The following is a 17,521-nucleotide window of genomic DNA, read 5'->3' as shown; positions in this document are numbered from 1 at the left end:
GGAGAGGAGAACATTTTTCATCTTCTCTGTAAAATAATTTGTTAGCCACTTTGTAGTTGTAAAAGCACCATAACGTATGTGAAAGGGTCTTATAGAAATTATTCTAAGTATTTTCTTGCTTGCTGGTGGTTTAAAAGATATTTAATTAACTTATAAAAATATCACCTAGGAGAAAGGTCAAGAGAAAAAGTTAATTGCATATGGACCCGGGTGTTTAAATAGACAATTGCTTTGAAATGATGGTTAGTAAAGCAGAGTGACATATAAAGTTCATATGCATTCCACATAATTATAATTTTGGACATGGGAATATTACATTTCATAGTTTGTACCATTGATGTATATAAATCTGTCATATTTAAAGCAGGTTCTTGATTTATTTTTCATGTATTCATCATTGGCATAGGAGCCACGGTCGCAGCAGTCGCCTGTGCGACCGGGCCCGGGGCCGCTATGGGGCCGCTCGTCCTCCCCATGTGTAACACTCTTGCGGCACTGCTCCTTGTGTCCTGCACTGCAGAGGAATCATCAGCGTGCTCTGCACTGTCCCGGGACACTTGTACAGATACACAGAGCAAAGAAGGACCCCACACTCCTCCCCAAGCTGGCTCTCAAGTGCCTATTGAAGTAAGCAAAGTTTTTTTTTAAACACTGGGAAACGGGCACACAGGAGTCGGCCTACAGAGCAGAGGAAAGTGGGGTCCTTCTAGCCTCTGTGTGTAACTTCAAATGTGCCCCAGGATACTGCAGAGCGGTGATGGACTGAGATTTTGCTGCCTGAGGCTTTGTAGGTCTGAGCTGTATACACCCCTCCCCATTGTCTCTCCTGTGTCCCTGGCTGTCTCTCCTGTGTCCCTGGCTGTCTCTCCTGTGTCTCTGGCTGTCTCTCCCCCGTGTCCCTGGCTGTCTCTCCCGTGTCCCTGGCTGTCTCTCCTGTACGGGCAGAACGGAGGGGGCTGTGAAGCTGAATACAGAGGCTGCCGCTGCACGATCATTGCTGGATAAAGGAAAGGCGAGCCAGGCTTGCTGGACATGTTTTTTTTTTTTTTTTTTACATATCTCTGCATGGAGAGGGAGGCTGCCTAATAGGGGAGGGATCGGGGGGGGGGGGGTGTATAGTCCTGGGGGGGCTCCTAATTTTGGGGGCACATATGGCTAGCCATACACCAGGGGGACCAGAAAAGTTAGCTCTCTCCAGTTTAAACTGTGAGATGAGCTAACACAAGGGGCACATCTGGCTAGCTATGCTTTGGGGGAGGGGGGGGTAATAGCAAGGTCACATCTGGCTATATACACATGGGCGGGGGCTGACCTAATACCAGGGGCACATCTGGCTATATACTGGGGGGGGGGCTAATTCCAGGGGCACATCTGGCTATCTATACTGGGAGGGCCTAATACCAGGGGACACATCTGACTATACTAGGGGGGCAGATATTGGGGGGCACATCTGGCTATACTGAGGGGTTGATACTGGGGACACGTCTGGCTATCTACCTTGGGGGGGGGGGACAATACCGGTGGCATGTTTTTATATACGGTAGCACTTTTTATTTTAAACTGGAATGGGTAAAACTGAGAAATAATGAATTTTTTTCTTTTTCCCCTCTTTTTTTCCCACTAAAATGCATAGAAAACAACATTTTTCATGGGACAAAATATCCCCAATGAAAGTCAAATTTGTCCTGAAAAAAATGATATCTAGATCATTTAAGTGTCATGAGTGAGGATAAAGTTATGGCCGATTAAATAGGGACATAGCTGAAACGTCAAAACCACTCTGGTCCATAAGGGGAAAACAAGGTCTGGATGCGAAGTAGTTAATGTAGGAGGGGGGGGGGGGGGGGGGGGCAGGTCCAAATTCTGCATCGGGCCCCGAGGTTTGTAGCTACGCCACTGTGTATCATATATATATTGTGGTATATACAGTTCACATTGTGCAGTAATAAAAAATATAGAGGCCTAGCAAATAGCAATGCAGTAATGTAAAGATGGTAGATTAGAGTGTATCCATTTATTATATTCCCTTCCAGACCTAGTTACATAAGTTTTGTTTGTACAGCAGCAGTTCATCATCATGGTAATCATGTGAAGACCTGACTGTGTTCATTTAAAAAAAAAAACACTTATTGCTTCAGGGGCATAGATAATCGTCTATGCAAGTCAATGAGAGGTGAATGGGCAGTGAAAATTGCTTTGATCCTGGCCATTAAGGTAAAATATTGTGTATTAATCATTTTAGAAGACATTTAGTTATGTTGTAGAACATGACAGAGATGGGTTCAAGAAAAGGAAACCTTGTTTGAACTTTGTATTAAGATATTCACTGCAGTTGAACACTCTGCAATATATAGTTTGGCTAAACTTCAAAGATAGAGGCCTCAAAATGTTACTATACATTAAGCTGAAATTTTGCTTTTGTTGAGAAAAATAATAATCCTTAAGGGTACATCTGCATGCAGTAATCCTTATTATCAACTTCACTCTTTTTATTTAAGAAACCCCATACTATACAATGCTGAAAAATGTATTTCTGTCTTTTTATCTTTGTATTTGCTAATAACACCATTGCAAGGAGTTCCAAAAAGGGTTTGCTAAATAGCTCTCTGGGTCCACACTGTGCTAATCTGATTATTGAGTTTGTACTCTGTAATTTAACATTATTAAATTAAACTTTCCAGTACAGTCTGCGGCCAGCTATGATTTTTTTTTTCAGACATGCTGACTTTTACTTTATAGCAGTTATAGCAACTTTTTTGTGGATGTGGGTTTCATTTTGCATCAACAACTCTAGGATTAGGGTTCTATGTTACTGGACTGGTGGCTGTCATTTTGGTTTCATGTGTCTAGGCCTTGGGTTAAAAAATAGTTAAACTCGGAACAAACTGGAGCTGCTCAGACCTACTACCATCTGCGGCCACCTGGAGAAGGCTTAAATACCTGTAGGGGACTGAAGAAATATCAAGCTGCAAAGTGCACCTGAGTTCATAAACAATTTGACACACCAAAATCTGCACCCAGAAATGTGCGATCATACATGTACAGCATGTGCATCCCATCGACCAAGGTCTCCAGGGGTAATGTTCCCCAGGATTCACAATCAGGGCCGGATTTGTACATTTTAAAGACCACTGCCACCAGCCCCATCCTGTGATTCCACTGTACTTTGCTATCCTTTGCCATCCTGTATCATGCTTCACTGCCGTGGACTGGATCTGTAACCTCTGTGGTTTAAAGTTAATTTGCTAGTTAATTCCCAGCAGGAATTTTCTCTGACTGCCACCTGGAGTTGGGATTTTTTCCCCCTTAATAGCGAAGTGGCCCAAGCCTTGTAAGCAGAGGCGTAGCAATGGGGATAGCAGCCATAGCCGTTGCTATGGGGCCCCGCGGCAGCCCTACATCACAGGGGGCTCGCAGCTGCCTGAGAGGACTTCTTTTTTTTAAATTTAATTATACTGCCGCCCCGGGCCCCCCTGCCCCCCTCCCTCACCTCGGCGGGCCCCCCTCCTTTTCCGAGCGGCGGGAGGTGCGGCATATTCAGCAGGCTCCGGCAGGGTAATCAGAAGCTAGAGGTTCAGCTGCCTCCTGGGCTACGCTGTCTCCTCTGTATGCTGCGCGCACTGCTTCCTGGTTTATTGCGCGCGGCATACAGAGTAGACACCGTAGCCCAGGAGGCAGCTGAACCTCTAGCTTCTGATTACCCCGCCGGAGCCTGCTGAATATGCCGCACCTCCCGCCGCTCGTAAAAGGAGGGGGGACCTCGGACCCCAGGTGAGGCAGGGGGGGATAGGAGTCGGGCCCCCTACCCCACTAAACTACCCGGCTGCCTAACCAAGGCTACCTAACTGCCCGCCCACCCACCTGGCTACCTAACTGCCCGCCCACCAACCCGGCTACCTAACTGCCCGGCCGCCCACCCATCTGCTCACCAGAGATGCTCAGCAGAGCTTGAATATTCGAGTAGCTCGAATAATCGAGCTCTTTTTCAGCTATTCGAGCTCGGTATTCGAGCTCGAATAGCTGCAGCAATTCGAATGGGCTATTCGAGTTCACTCGAATATCCCATTCACTATTCGAGCTATTCGAACAAACAGCGGTATTCGAGCTCGAATACCGAGCTCGAATAGCGTCATAGCCCAGATTGATGTCCTTCGAGCCAATCAGAGGGCTCCCAGGCCCTCTGATGGCAGCCAATCACAGAGGGGGGGACCCTGGCCAGCCCCTACCCTATAAATAGCGGCCGCCATGTTAGGTTTTTCCATCCTTGCTTGAGACTTGTACAGAGAGAGATCTGCTCCTTTGTGCTTTGGCTTAGCAAGTGCTCTATTGTGGTCAATCACCTAGCGTTTTTGCTCACATACACCTGCTATACACACCTATATTGTTGTTAGCTAGATAGAGATTGTATTTTAGTTAGTAGTTTGTGTGTTACATAGAGACAGCTGCTGCTGCAGGCAAGCTTACACAGCTTTAGGCCTCAGGGCCTTGCCTGTGTGGGCAGCTGTCCTCCTGACTGTACTCTGTTTATTTCTCATCTATTTCCGCTGTGTATTCTACTCTGTGTTGTCCTTTAATTACTACTGATTATTGTATTTTGTAGTTGTACTGTACTAGGGACACTCACTGTCACTGTTCATAGGCTAGCTCCTGCGTGTGTGTGTGCGTGCACTGTCTGTAGTGTACAGTACACACACTCTATTTCCTTCTACTGAATCATCTGATTACTACTGATTATTGTATTTTCTAGTTGTACTAGTGTACTAGGGGAAACACTCACTGTTCACTGTTCACTGTTCACACTCACTGATTACTGATTATTGTATTTTGTACTTGTACTGTACTAGTAATCACTTAGCGATCTAATCACTTAGTGATTAGTGTCACCTCACCCACCAACCCACTCCATTAAAGTACCCCACTTTTTCACCCGCCCTTTTAAGAAAACTTTTTTGTTTACGCCCAAAACATCTAAGATGTCTGGAAGTGGCAGCCAGCGTGATTTGGGCAAAGGGAAGGGCAGCAAGGGAATCAGGAGGAGAGGGAGCAGCATTGTGGCAAGCCGCGCCACCATGCACAGTTCCGCAGCAGCAGCAGCTGCGTCAGTGGCTAACATTCCGCCTATAGCCACTAGCCATGGACGCCTTGAGCGCCCAGCAGGACCATCTGCAACTCATGCTGCAGAGACACAGCAGCAGCAGCATGTAGTACCTGCTCCTATTTTCCTCCAGCCGGGTCGGAAACGTCCCATTGAGGAAAAGGATGCAGCCACTGTGGTGCAACTGATGACGGAGGATGAGTAGCCCGCCATCAGCTCTGCATCCGAGGCCTCCACCCTCACCACCACCACCACCCCTGTTCACAGCAGCCGCCCAGCAGGGCCTGGGGAGGAGGCCAGTTCACCGTCACAAGTTGGCGACCTGTCATTCAGCAGTATTTTGACCCCAGGCATCATGAGGGAATTGTCTGCTGTTGTCTGCTGTTGTTGGCGATTTTGAGGAGGAGATGCTGATGGGCACTTTGGGGGAGGAGGGATTGGACAGCAAGACTGTGGTGACAGTCAAGCAGCCCATCCAGGCATCAGGAGAGGAGTTTGGGGGGTCATCATCCCAGCAGGACATGTTTCAGGAGGGGGAGGATGATGATGATGACGCTGTGACGGACAAAGACTGGGTGCCACCAGCTCCTGGGGAGGTCATCATCAGCAGCTCTGAGGAGGAGGATGCGCTTGTGGGCCTTGCAAGGAGGCGCATCATTGCAAGCATTGGCAGCAGTAGGCAGATCCCACAGCCTGCTGGTGTCTCAGCAGCAGCAGCATCTGCCAGTACCACCACCAGCCGCACCCAAGCCCCCCCCCCCAACCACCACAGGGAGACAGGCAACAGCGGCTCCAGTCCGTAGGGGGTATTTCACGTCACCAATCTGGCAATTTTTCACCATGCCCACAGTTGACAGCAAGTACGCCACTTGCAACCACTATCAGCGGAAGCTGAGCAGAGGTGCAGACCCCTTAAAGTTCAGCACCAGCTCTCTTCTGAACCATCTTGCTGCTAAACATTACCACCAGCATGAGGAGTTCAAGAGGCTGAAGGCATCTGGCGCTGGCAGTGGCACCACACCCACCACTGCACAGCCTACAGCAGCAGCAGCAACAGCAGCCACCCACCCTCCTGCTCCTCCAGCACCATCAGCAGGAGTGCGGAAACGCACTGCTCCTCCCCCACTCTGCAACTCCTGCCGCCGACACTGAGGCCTGTTCTGGCAGCCAGTCCTCAGTGGCCTCCTCTGCTCCTTCCAGTGATTCCCGTGCCAGCAAAAGGCAATGCCAGAGCCTTTTGAGCGAGTCCTTCCAGGGGGTGGTTAGGGCTCTGCCTCCCAGCAACCGTCGCGTGCGGCAGCTGGCACGGGCCATGTGCTCCCAACTCCTGCCGTACACGCTTGTGCAGCAGGGGAGCGACATGCGTGCGCTGCTTGCTTGTGCAGCCCCAGACTTGCAGCTCCCCAGCAGACACTTCTTTGCCCGCCAGGTCACGCCTGCACTGCACCGCTTTGTGATGGCCAATGTGGAGCGAGGGCTGGAGCACGCGGTTGGTGAAAGGGTCCACGTCACCATGGACTCCTGGAGCAGCCGCTTCGGGACAGGCCGCTACCTGTCCTTCACTGTCCACTGGGTCAGCTTGGTGGAAGGGGGTGAGGATGGGAGAGCAGCAGCGGGCACAGCAGCAGCAGCAGCAACACAGTGGGTGGTGCCACCCCGCAGGGTCAGGGGAACTGCAGCAGGTTCCTCCGATCCTCTGCCATCCTCCGGCACACCTGGCCAAACCCCCCGCCTCAGCAGCAGCGTGAAGCCACGCCACTGCCAAGCGCTGCTGCAGTTGGTCAGCCTTGGGAAGACCAAACTGACAGCAACCCATGTGTTGGCCAAACTCCAGGAGCAGGAGAGGAGTTGGCTGACCCCCAGAGGCCTCAGAGTCGGAGAGGTGGTGGCCGACAATGGGGCCAATCTGGTTGCCGCAATCAACAGGGGAAACCTGACCCACATCCCCTGTCTTGCCCACGTGCTGAACCTGGTGGTGCAGAAGTTCTTGCGCACCTACCAGGGGATGGGCGAACTGCTGGAAACGGCAAGGAATGTTGTGCGTCACTTCCGGCGCTCGCCTGCAGCCTCTGTGAGCCTGGAAGACGTGCAAAAGGAGCTGGAGCTTCCACGCCATCGGCTGATCCTTGACGTTCCAACTCGCTGGAACTCCACCCTGGCAATGTTGGAGCGTCTGTTGGAGTGTCAACCAGGGACAAGACCAGCAACATCCCGTCCATCGTCCCCGATGACGACTGGGGGCACATGCAGCAGGTGTGCTTAGTGCTGCTGGCTCCCTTTCTGCAGGCCACCAACATGGTGAGCAGGGACCATGCTATGGTGTGCGAGTGGGTGCCCCTGGTTTGTATGCTGGACAGGGCCCTCGATGCTTTGCTGGAACAGGGAGCGGCAGCCATGGCCCAGCAGGAGCGGCATGCAGCTGCACAAGTCCACCCTCCCTCACCTCGGCGGGCCCCCCTCCTTTTCCGAGCGGCGGGAGGTGCGGCATATTCAGCAGGCTCCGGCAGGGTAATCAGAAGCTAGAGGTTCAGCTGCCTCCTGGGCTACGCTGTCTCCTCTGTATGCTGCGCGCACTGCTTCCTGGTTTATTGCGCGCGGCATACAGAGTAGACACCGTAGCCCAGGAGGCAGCTGAACCTCTAGCTTCTGATTACCCCGCCGGAGCCTGCTGAATATGCCGCACCTCCCGCCGCTCGTAAAAGGAGGGGGGACCTCGGACCCCAGGTGAGGCAGGGGGGGATAGGAGTCGGGCCCCCTACCCCACTAAACTACCCGGCTGCCTAACCAAGGCTACCTAACTGCCCGCCCACCCACCTGGCTACCTAACTGCCCGCCCACCAACCCGGCTACCTAACTGCCCGGCCCCCCACCCACCCATCTGCTCACCAGAGATGCTCAGCAGAGCTTGAATATTCGAGTAGCTCGAATAATCGAGCTCTTTTTCAGCTATTCGAGCTCGGTATTCGAGCTCGAATAGCTGCAGCAATTCGAATGGGCTATTCGAGTTCACTCGAATATCCCATTCACTATTCGAGCTATTCGAACAAACAGCGGTATTCGAGCTCGAATACCGAGCTCGAATAGCGTCATAGCCCAGATTGATGTCCTTCGAGCCAATCAGAGGGCTCTCAGGCCCTCTGATGGCAGCCAATCACAGAGGGGGGGACCCTGGCCAGCCCCTACCCTATAAATAGCGGCCGCCATGTTAGGTTTTTCCATCCTTGCTTGAGACTTGTACAGAGAGAGATCTGCTCCTTTGTGCTTTGGCTTAGCAAGTGCTCTATTGTGGTCAATCACCTAGCGTTTTTGCTCACATACACCTGCTATACACACCTATATTGTTGTTAGCTAGATAGAGATTGTATTTTAGTTAGTAGTTTGTGTGTTACATAGAGACAGCTGCTGCTGCAGGCAAGCTTACACAGCTTTAGGCCTCAGGGCCTTGCCTGTGTGGGCAGCTGTCCTCCTGACTGTACTCTGTTTATTTCTCATCTATTTCCGCTGTGTATTCTACTCTGTGTTGTCCTTTAATTACTACTGATTATTGTATTTTGTAGTTGTACTGTACTAGGGACACTCACTGTCACTGTTCATAGGCTAGCTCCTGCGTGTGTGTGTGCGTGCACTGTCTGTAGTGTACAGTACACACACTCTATTTCCTTCTACTGAATCATCTGATTACTACTGATTATTGTATTTTCTAGTTGTACTAGTGTACTAGGGGAAACACTCACTGTTCACTGTTCACTGTTCACACTCACTGATTACTGATTATTGTATTTTGTACTTGTACTGTACTAGTAATCACTTAGCGATCTAATCACTTAGTGATTAGTGTCACCTCACCCACCAACCCACTCCATTAAAGTACCCCACTTTTTCACCCGCCCTTTTAAGAAAACTTTTTTGTTTACGCCCAAAACATCTAAGATGTCTGGAAGTGGCAGCCAGCGTGATTTGGGCAAAGGGAAGGGCAGCAAGGGAATCAGGAGGAGAGGGAGCAGCATTGTGGCAAGCCGCGCCACCATGCACAGTTCCGCAGCAGCAGCAGCTGCGTCAGTGGCTAACATTCCGCCTATAGCCACTAGCCATGGACGCCTTGAGCGCCCAGCAGGACCATCTGCAACTCACGCTGCAGAGACACAGCAGCAGCAGCATGTAGTACCTGCTCCTATTTTCCTCCAGCCGGGTCGGAAACGTCCCATTGAGGAAAAGGATGCAGCCACTGTGGTGCAACTGATGACGGAGGATGAGTAGCCCGCCATCAGCTCTGCATCCGAGGCCTCCACCCTCACCACCACCACCACCCCTGTTCACAGCAGCCGCCCAGCAGGGCCTGGGGAGGAGGCCAGTTCACCGTCACAAGTTGGCGACCTGTCATTCAGCAGTATTTTGACCCCAGGCATCATGAGGGAATTGTCTGCTGTTGTCTGCTGTTGTTGGCGATTTTGAGGAGGAGATGCTGATGGGCACTTTGGGGGAGGAGGGATTGGACAGCAAGACTGTGGTGACAGTCAAGCAGCCCATCCAGGCATCAGGAGAGGAGTTTGGGGGGTCATCATCCCAGCAGGACATGTTTCAGGAGGGGGAGGATGATGATGATGACGCTGTGACGGACAAAGACTGGGTGCCACCAGCTCCTGGGGAGGTCATCATCAGCAGCTCTGAGGAGGAGGATGCGCTTGTGGGCCTTGCAAGGAGGCGCATCATTGCAAGCATTGGCAGCAGTAGGCAGATCCCACAGCCTGCTGGTGTCTCAGCAGCAGCAGCATCTGCCAGTACCACCACCAGCCGCACCCAAGCCCCCCCCCCCCAACCACCACAGGGAGACAGGCAACAGCGGCTCCAGTCCGTAGGGGGTATTTCACGTCACCAATCTGGCAATTTTTCACCATGCCCACAGTTGACAGCAAGTACGCCACTTGCAACCACTATCAGCGGAAGCTGAGCAGAGGTGCAGACCCCTTAAAGTTCAGCACCAGCTCTCTTCTGAACCATCTTGCTGCTAAACATTACCACCAGCATGAGGAGTTCAAGAGGCTGAAGGCATCTGGCGCTGGCAGTGGCACCACACCCACCACTGCACAGCCTACAGCAGCAGCAGCAACAGCAGCCACCCGCCCTCCTGCTCCTCCAGCACCATCAGCAGGAGTGCGGAAACGCACTGCTCCTCCCCCACTCTGCAACTCCTGCCGCCGACACTGAGGCCTGTTCTGGCAGCCAGTCCTCAGTGGCCTCCTCTGCTCCTTCCAGTGATTCCCGTGCCAGCAAAAGGCGATGCCAGAGCCTTTTGAGCGAGTCCTTCCAGGGGGTGGTTAGGGCTCTGCCTCCCAGCAACCGTCGCGTGCGGCAGCTGAACGGCTTGCTGGCACGGGCCATGTGCTCCCAACTCCTGCCGTACACGCTTGTGCAGCAGGGGAGCGACATGCGTGCGCTGCTTGCTTGTGCAGCCCCAGACTTGCAGCTCCCCAGCAGACACTTCTTTGCCCGCCAGGTCACGCCTGCACTGCACCGCTTTGTGATGGCCAATGTGGAGCGAGGGCTGGAGCACGCGGTTGGTGAAAGGGTCCACGTCACCATGGACTCCTGGAGCAGCCGCTTCGGGACAGGCCGCTACCTGTCCTTCACTGTCCACTGGGTCAGCTTGGTGGAAGGGGGTGAGGATGGGAGAGCAGCAGCGGGCACAGCAGCAGCAGCAGCAACACAGTGGGTGGTGCCACCCCGCAGGGTCAGGGGAACTGCAGCAGGTTCCTCCGATCCTCTGCCATCCTCCGGCACACCTGGCCAAACCCCCCGCCTCAGCAGCAGCGTGAAGCCACGCCACTGCCAAGCGCTGCTGCAGTTGGTCAGCCTTGGGAAGACCAAACTGACAGCAACCCATGTGTTGGCCAAACTCCAGGAGCAGGAGAGGAGTTGGCTGACCCCCAGAGGCCTCAGAGTCGGAGAGGTGGTGGCCGACAATGGGGCCAATCTGGTTGCCGCAATCAACAGGGGAAACCTGACCCACATCCCCTGTCTTGCCCACGTGCTGAACCTGGTGGTGCAGAAGTTCTTGCGCACCTACCAGGGGATGGGCGAACTGCTGGAAACGGCAAGGAATGTTGTGCGTCACTTCCGGCGCTCGCCTGCAGCCTCTGTGAGCCTGGAAGACGTGCAAAAGGAGCTGGAGCTTCCACGCCATCGGCTGATCCTTGACGTTCCAACTCGCTGGAACTCCACCCTGGCAATGTTGGAGCGTCTGTTGGAGTGTCAACCAGGGACAAGACCAGCAACATCCCGTCCATCGTCCCCGATGACGACTGGGGGCACATGCAGCAGGTGTGCTTAGTGCTGGCTCCCTTTCTGCAGGCCACCAACATGGTGAGCAGGGACCATGCTATGGTGTGCGAGTGGGTGCCCCTGGTTTGTATGCTGGACAGGGCCCTCGATGCTTTGCTGGAACAGGGAGCGGCAGCCATGGCCCAGCAGGAGCGGCATGCAGCTGCACAAGTCCACCCTCCCTCACCTCGGCGGGCCCCCCTCCTTTTCCGAGCGGCGGGAGGTGCGGCATATTCAGCAGGCTCCGGCAGGGTAATCAGAAGCTAGAGGTTCAGCTGCCTCCTGGGCTACGCTGTCTCCTCTGTATGCTGCGCGCACTGCTTCCTGGTTTATTGCGCGCGGCATACAGAGTAGACACCGTAGCCCAGGAGGCAGCTGAACCTCTAGCTTCTGATTACCCCGCCGGAGCCTGCTGAATATGCCGCACCTCCCGCCGCTCGTAAAAGGAGGGGGGACCTCGGACCCCAGGTGAGGCAGGGGGGGATAGGAGTCGGGCCCCCTACCCCACTAAACTACCCGGCTGCCTAACCAAGGCTACCTAACTGCCCGCCCACCCACCTGGCTACCTAACTGCCCGCCCACCAACCCGGCTACCTAACTGCCCGGCCGCCCACCCACCCATCTGCTCACCAGAGATGCTCAGCAGAGCTTGAATATTCGAGTAGCTCGAATAATCTAGCTCTTTTTCAGCTATTCGAGCTCGGTATTCGAGCTCGAATAGCTGCAGCAATTCGAATGGGCTATTCGAGTTCACTCGAATATCCCATTCACTATTCGAGCTATTCGAACAAACAGCGGTATTCGAGCTCGAATACCGAGCTCGAATAGCGTCATAGCCCAGATTGATGTCCTTCGAGCCAATCAGAGGGCTCTCAGGCCCTCTGATGGCAGCCAATCACAGAGGGGGGGACCCTGGCCAGCCCCTACCCTATAAATAGCGGCCGCCATGTTAGGTTTTTCCATCCTTGCTTGAGACTTGTACAGAGAGAGATCTGCTCCTTTGTGCTTTGGCTTAGCAAGTGCTCTATTGTGGTCAATCACCTAGCGTTTTTGCTCACATACACCTGCTATACACACCTATATTGTTGTTAGCTAGATAGAGATTGTATTTTAGTTAGTAGTTTGTGTGTTACATAGAGACAGCTGCTGCTGCAGGCAAGCTTACACAGCTTTAGGCCTCAGGGCCTTGCCTGTGTGGGCAGCTGTCCTCCTGACTGTACTCTGTTTATTTCTCATCTATTTCCGCTGTGTATTCTACTCTGTGTTGTCCTTTAATTACTACTGATTATTGTATTTTGTAGTTGTACTGTACTAGGGACACTCACTGTCACTGTTCATAGGCTAGCTCCTGCGTGTGTGTGTGCGTGCACTGTCTGTAGTGTACAGTACACACACTCTATTTCCTTCTACTGAATCATCTGATTACTACTGATTATTGTATTTTCTAGTTGTACTAGTGTACTAGGGGAAACACTCACTGTTCACTGTTCACTGTTCACACTCACTGATTACTGATTATTGTATTTTGTACTTGTACTGTACTAGTAATCACTTAGCGATCTAATCACTTAGTGATTAGTGTCACCTCACCCACCAACCCACTCCATTAAAGTACCCCATTTTTTCACCCGCCCTTTTAAGAAAACTTTTTTGTTTACGCCCAAAACATATAAGATGTCTGGAAGTGGCAGCCAGCGTGATTTGGGCAAAGGGAAGGGCAGCAAGGGAATCAGGAGGAGAGGGAGCAGCATTGTGGCAAGCCGCGCCACCATGCACAGTTCCGCAGCAGCAGCAGCTGCGTCAGTGGCTAACATTCCGCCTATAGCCACTAGCCATGGACGCCTTGAGCGCCCAGCAGGACCATCTGCAACTCACGCTGCAGAGACACAGCAGCAGCAGCATGTAGTACCTGCTCCTATTTTCCTCCAGCCGGGTCGGAAACGTCCCATTGAGGAAAAGGATGCAGCCACTGTGGTGCAACTGATGACGGAGGATGAGTAGCCCGCCATCAGCTCTGCATCCGAGGCCTCCACCCTCACCACCACCACCACCCCTGTTCACAGCAGCCGCCCAGCAGGGCCTGGGGAGGAGGCCAGTTCACCGTCACAAGTTGGCGACCTGTCATTCAGCAGTATTTTGACCCCAGGCATCATGAGGGAATTGTCTGCTGTTGTCTGCTGTTGTTGGCGATTTTGAGGAGGAGATGCTGATGGGCACTTTGGGGGAGGAGGGATTGGACAGCAAGACTGTGGTGACAGTCAAGCAGCCCATCCAGGCATCAGGAGAGGAGTTTGGGGGGTCATCATCCCAGCAGGACATGTTTCAGGAGGGGGAGGATGATGATGATGACGCTGTGACGGACAAAGACTGGGTGCCACCAGCTCCTGGGGAGGTCATCATCAGCAGCTCTGAGGAGGAGGATGCGCTTGTGGGCCTTGCAAGGAGGCGCATCATTGCAAGCATTGGCAGCAGTAGGCAGATCCCACAGCCTGCTGGTGTCTCAGCAGCAGCAGCATCTGCCAGTACCACCACCAGCCGCACCCAAGCCCCCCCCCCCCAACCACCACAGGGAGACAGGCAACAGCGGCTCCAGTCCGTAGGGGGTATTTCACGTCACCAATCTGGCAATTTTTCACCATGCCCACAGTTGACAGCAAGTACGCCACTTGCAACCACTATCAGCGGAAGCTGAGCAGAGGTGCAGACCCCTTAAAGTTCAGCACCAGCTCTCTTCTGAACCATCTTGCTGCTAAACATTACCACCAGCATGAGGAGTTCAAGAGGCTGAAGGCATCTGGCGCTGGCAGTGGCACCACACCCACCACTGCACAGCCTACAGCAGCAGCAGCAACAGCAGCCACCCGCCCTCCTGCTCCTCCAGCACCATCAGCAGGAGTGCGGAAACGCACTGCTCCTCCCCCACTCTGCAACTCCTGCCGCCGACACTGAGGCCTGTTCTGGCAGCCAGTCCTCAGTGGCCTCCTCTGCTCCTTCCAGTGATTCCCGTGCCAGCAAAAGGCGATGCCAGAGCCTTTTGAGCGAGTCCTTCCAGGGGGTGGTTAGGGCTCTGCCTCCCAGCAACCGTCGCGTGCGGCAGCTGAACGGCTTGCTGGCACGGGCCATGTGCTCCCAACTCCTGCCGTACACGCTTGTGCAGCAGGGGAGCGACATGCGTGCGCTGCTTGCTTGTGCAGCCCCAGACTTGCAGCTCCCCAGCAGACACTTCTTTGCCCGCCAGGTCACGCCTGCACTGCACCGCTTTGTGATGGCCAATGTGGAGCGAGGGCTGGAGCACGCGGTTGGTGAAAGGGTCCACGTCACCATGGACTCCTGGAGCAGCCGCTTCGGGACAGGCCGCTACCTGTCCTTCACTGTCCACTGGGTCAGCTTGGTGGAAGGGGGTGAGGATGGGAGAGCAGCAGCGGGCACAGCAGCAGCAGCAGCAACACAGTGGGTGGTGCCACCCCGCAGGGTCAGGGGAACTGCAGCAGGTTCCTCCGATCCTCTGCCATCCTCCGGCACACCTGGCCAAACCCCCCGCCTCAGCAGCAGCGTGAAGCCACGCCACTGCCAAGCGCTGCTGCAGTTGGTCAGCCTTGGGAAGACCAAACTGACAGCAACCCATGTGTTGGCCAAACTCCAGGAGCAGGAGAGGAGTTGGCTGACCCCCAGAGGCCTCAGAGTCGGAGAGGTGGTGGCCGACAATGGGGCCAATCTGGTTGCCGCAATCAACAGGGGAAACCTGACCCACATCCCCTGTCTTGCCCACGTGCTGAACCTGGTGGTGCAGAAGTTCTTGCGCACCTACCAGGGGATGGGCGATCTGCTGGAAACGGCAAGGAATGTTGTGCGTCACTTCCGGCGCTCGCCTGCAGCCTCTGTGAGCCTGGAAGACGTGCAAAAGGAGCTGGAGCTTCCACGCCATCGGCTGATCCTTGACGTTCCAACTCGCTGGAACTCCACCCTGGCAATGTTGGAGCGTCTGTTGGAGTGTCAACCAGGGACAAGACCAGCAACATCCCGTCCATCGTCCCCGATGACGACTGGGGGCACATGCAGCAGGTGTGCTTAGTGCTGGCTCCCTTTCTGCAGGCCACCAACATGGTGAGCAGGGACCATGCTATGGTGTGCGAGTGGGTGCCCCTGGTTTGTATGCTGGACAGGGCCCTCGATGCTTTGCTGGAACAGGGAGCGGCAGCCATGGCCCAGCAGGAGCGGCATGCAGCTGCACAAGTCCACCCTCCCTCACCTCGGCGGGCCCCCCTCCTTTTCCGAGCGGCGGGAGGTGCGGCATATTCAGCAGGCTCCGGCAGGGTAATCAGAAGCTAGAGGTTCAGCTGCCTCCTGGGCTACGCTGTCTCCTCTGTATGCTGCGCGCACTGCTTCCTGGTTTATTGCGCGCGGCATACAGAGTAGACACCGTAGCCCAGGAGGCAGCTGAACCTCTAGCTTCTGATTACCCCGCCGGAGCCTGCTGAATATGCCGCACCTCCCGCCGCTCGTAAAAGGAGGGGGGACCTCGGACCCCAGGTGAGGCAGGGGGGGATAGGAGTCGGGCCCCCTACCCCACTAAACTACCCGGCTGCCTAACCAAGGCTACCTAACTGCCCGCCCACCCACCTGGCTACCTAACTGCCCGCCCACCAACCCGGCTACCTAACTGCCCGGCCGCCCACCCACCCATCTGCTCACCAGAGATGCTCAGCAGAGCTTGAATATTCGAGTAGCTCGAATAATCGAGCTCTTTTTCAGCTATTCGAGCTCGGTATTCGAGCTCGAATAGCTGCAGCAATTCGAATGGGCTATTCGAGTTCACTCGAATATCCCATTCACTATTCGAGCTATTCGAACAAACAGCGGTATTCGAGCTCGAATACCGAGCTCGAATAGCGTCATAGCCCAGATTGATGTCCTTTGAGCCAATCAGAGGGCTCTCAGGCCCTCTGATGGCAGCCAATCACAGAGGGGGGGACCCTGGCCAGCCCCTACCCTATAAATAGCGGCCGCCATGTTAGGTTTTTCCATCCTTGCTTGAGACTTGTACAGAGAGAGATCTGCTCCTTTGTGCTTTGGCTTAGCAAGTGCTCTATTGTGGTCAATCACCTAGCGTTTTTGCTCACATACACCTGCTATACACACCTATATTGTTGTTAGCTAGATAGAGATTGTATTTTAGTTAGTAGTTTGTGTGTTACATAGAGACAGCTGCTGCTGCAGGCAAGCTTACACAGCTTTAGGCCTCAGGGCCTTGCCTGTGTGGGCAGCTGTCCTCCTGACTGTACTCTGTTTATTTCTCATCTATTTCCGCTGTGTATTCTACTCTGTGTTGTCCTTTAATTACTACTGATTATTGTATTTTGTAGTTGTACTGTACTAGGGACACTCACTGTCACTGTTCATAGGCTAGCTCCTGCGTGTGTGTGTGCGTGCACTGTCTGTAGTGTACAGTACACACACTCTATTTCCTTCTACTGAATCATCTGATTACTACTGATTATTGTATTTTCTAGTTGTACTAGTGTACTAGGGGAAACACTCACTGTTCACTGTTCACTGTTCACACTCACTGATTACTGATTATTGTATTTTGTACTTGTACTGTACTAGTAATCACTTAGCGATCTAATCACTTAGTGATTAGTGTCACCTCACCCACCAACCCACTCCATTAAAGTACCCCACTTTTTCACCCGCCCTTTTAAGAAAACTTTTTTGTTTACGCCCAAAACATATAAGATGTCTGGAAGTGGCAGCCAGCGTGATTTGGGCAAAGGGAAGGGCAGCAAGGGAATCAGGAGGAGAGGGAGCAGCATTGTGGCAAGCCGCGCCACCATGCACAGTTCCGCAGCAGCAGCAGCTGCGTCAGTGGCTAACATTCCGCCTATAGCCACTAGCCATGGACGCCTTGAGCGCCCAGCAGGACCATCTGCAACTCACGCTGCAGAGACACAGCAGCAGCAGCATGTAGTACCTGCTCCTATTTTCCTCCAGCCGGGTCGGAAACGTCCCATTGAGGAAAAGGATGCAGCCACTGTGGTGCAACTGATGACGGAGGATGAGTAGCCCGCCATCAGCTCTGCATCCGAGGCCTCCACCCTCACCACCACC

The sequence above is a fragment of the Hyperolius riggenbachi genome, chromosome 3, assembly GCF_040937935.1.
Source record: "Hyperolius riggenbachi isolate aHypRig1 chromosome 3, aHypRig1.pri, whole genome shotgun sequence".
NCBI classification, from domain to species: Eukaryota; Metazoa; Chordata; class Amphibia; order Anura; family Hyperoliidae; genus Hyperolius; species Hyperolius riggenbachi.
This window is presented reverse-complemented; position numbering follows the sequence as displayed.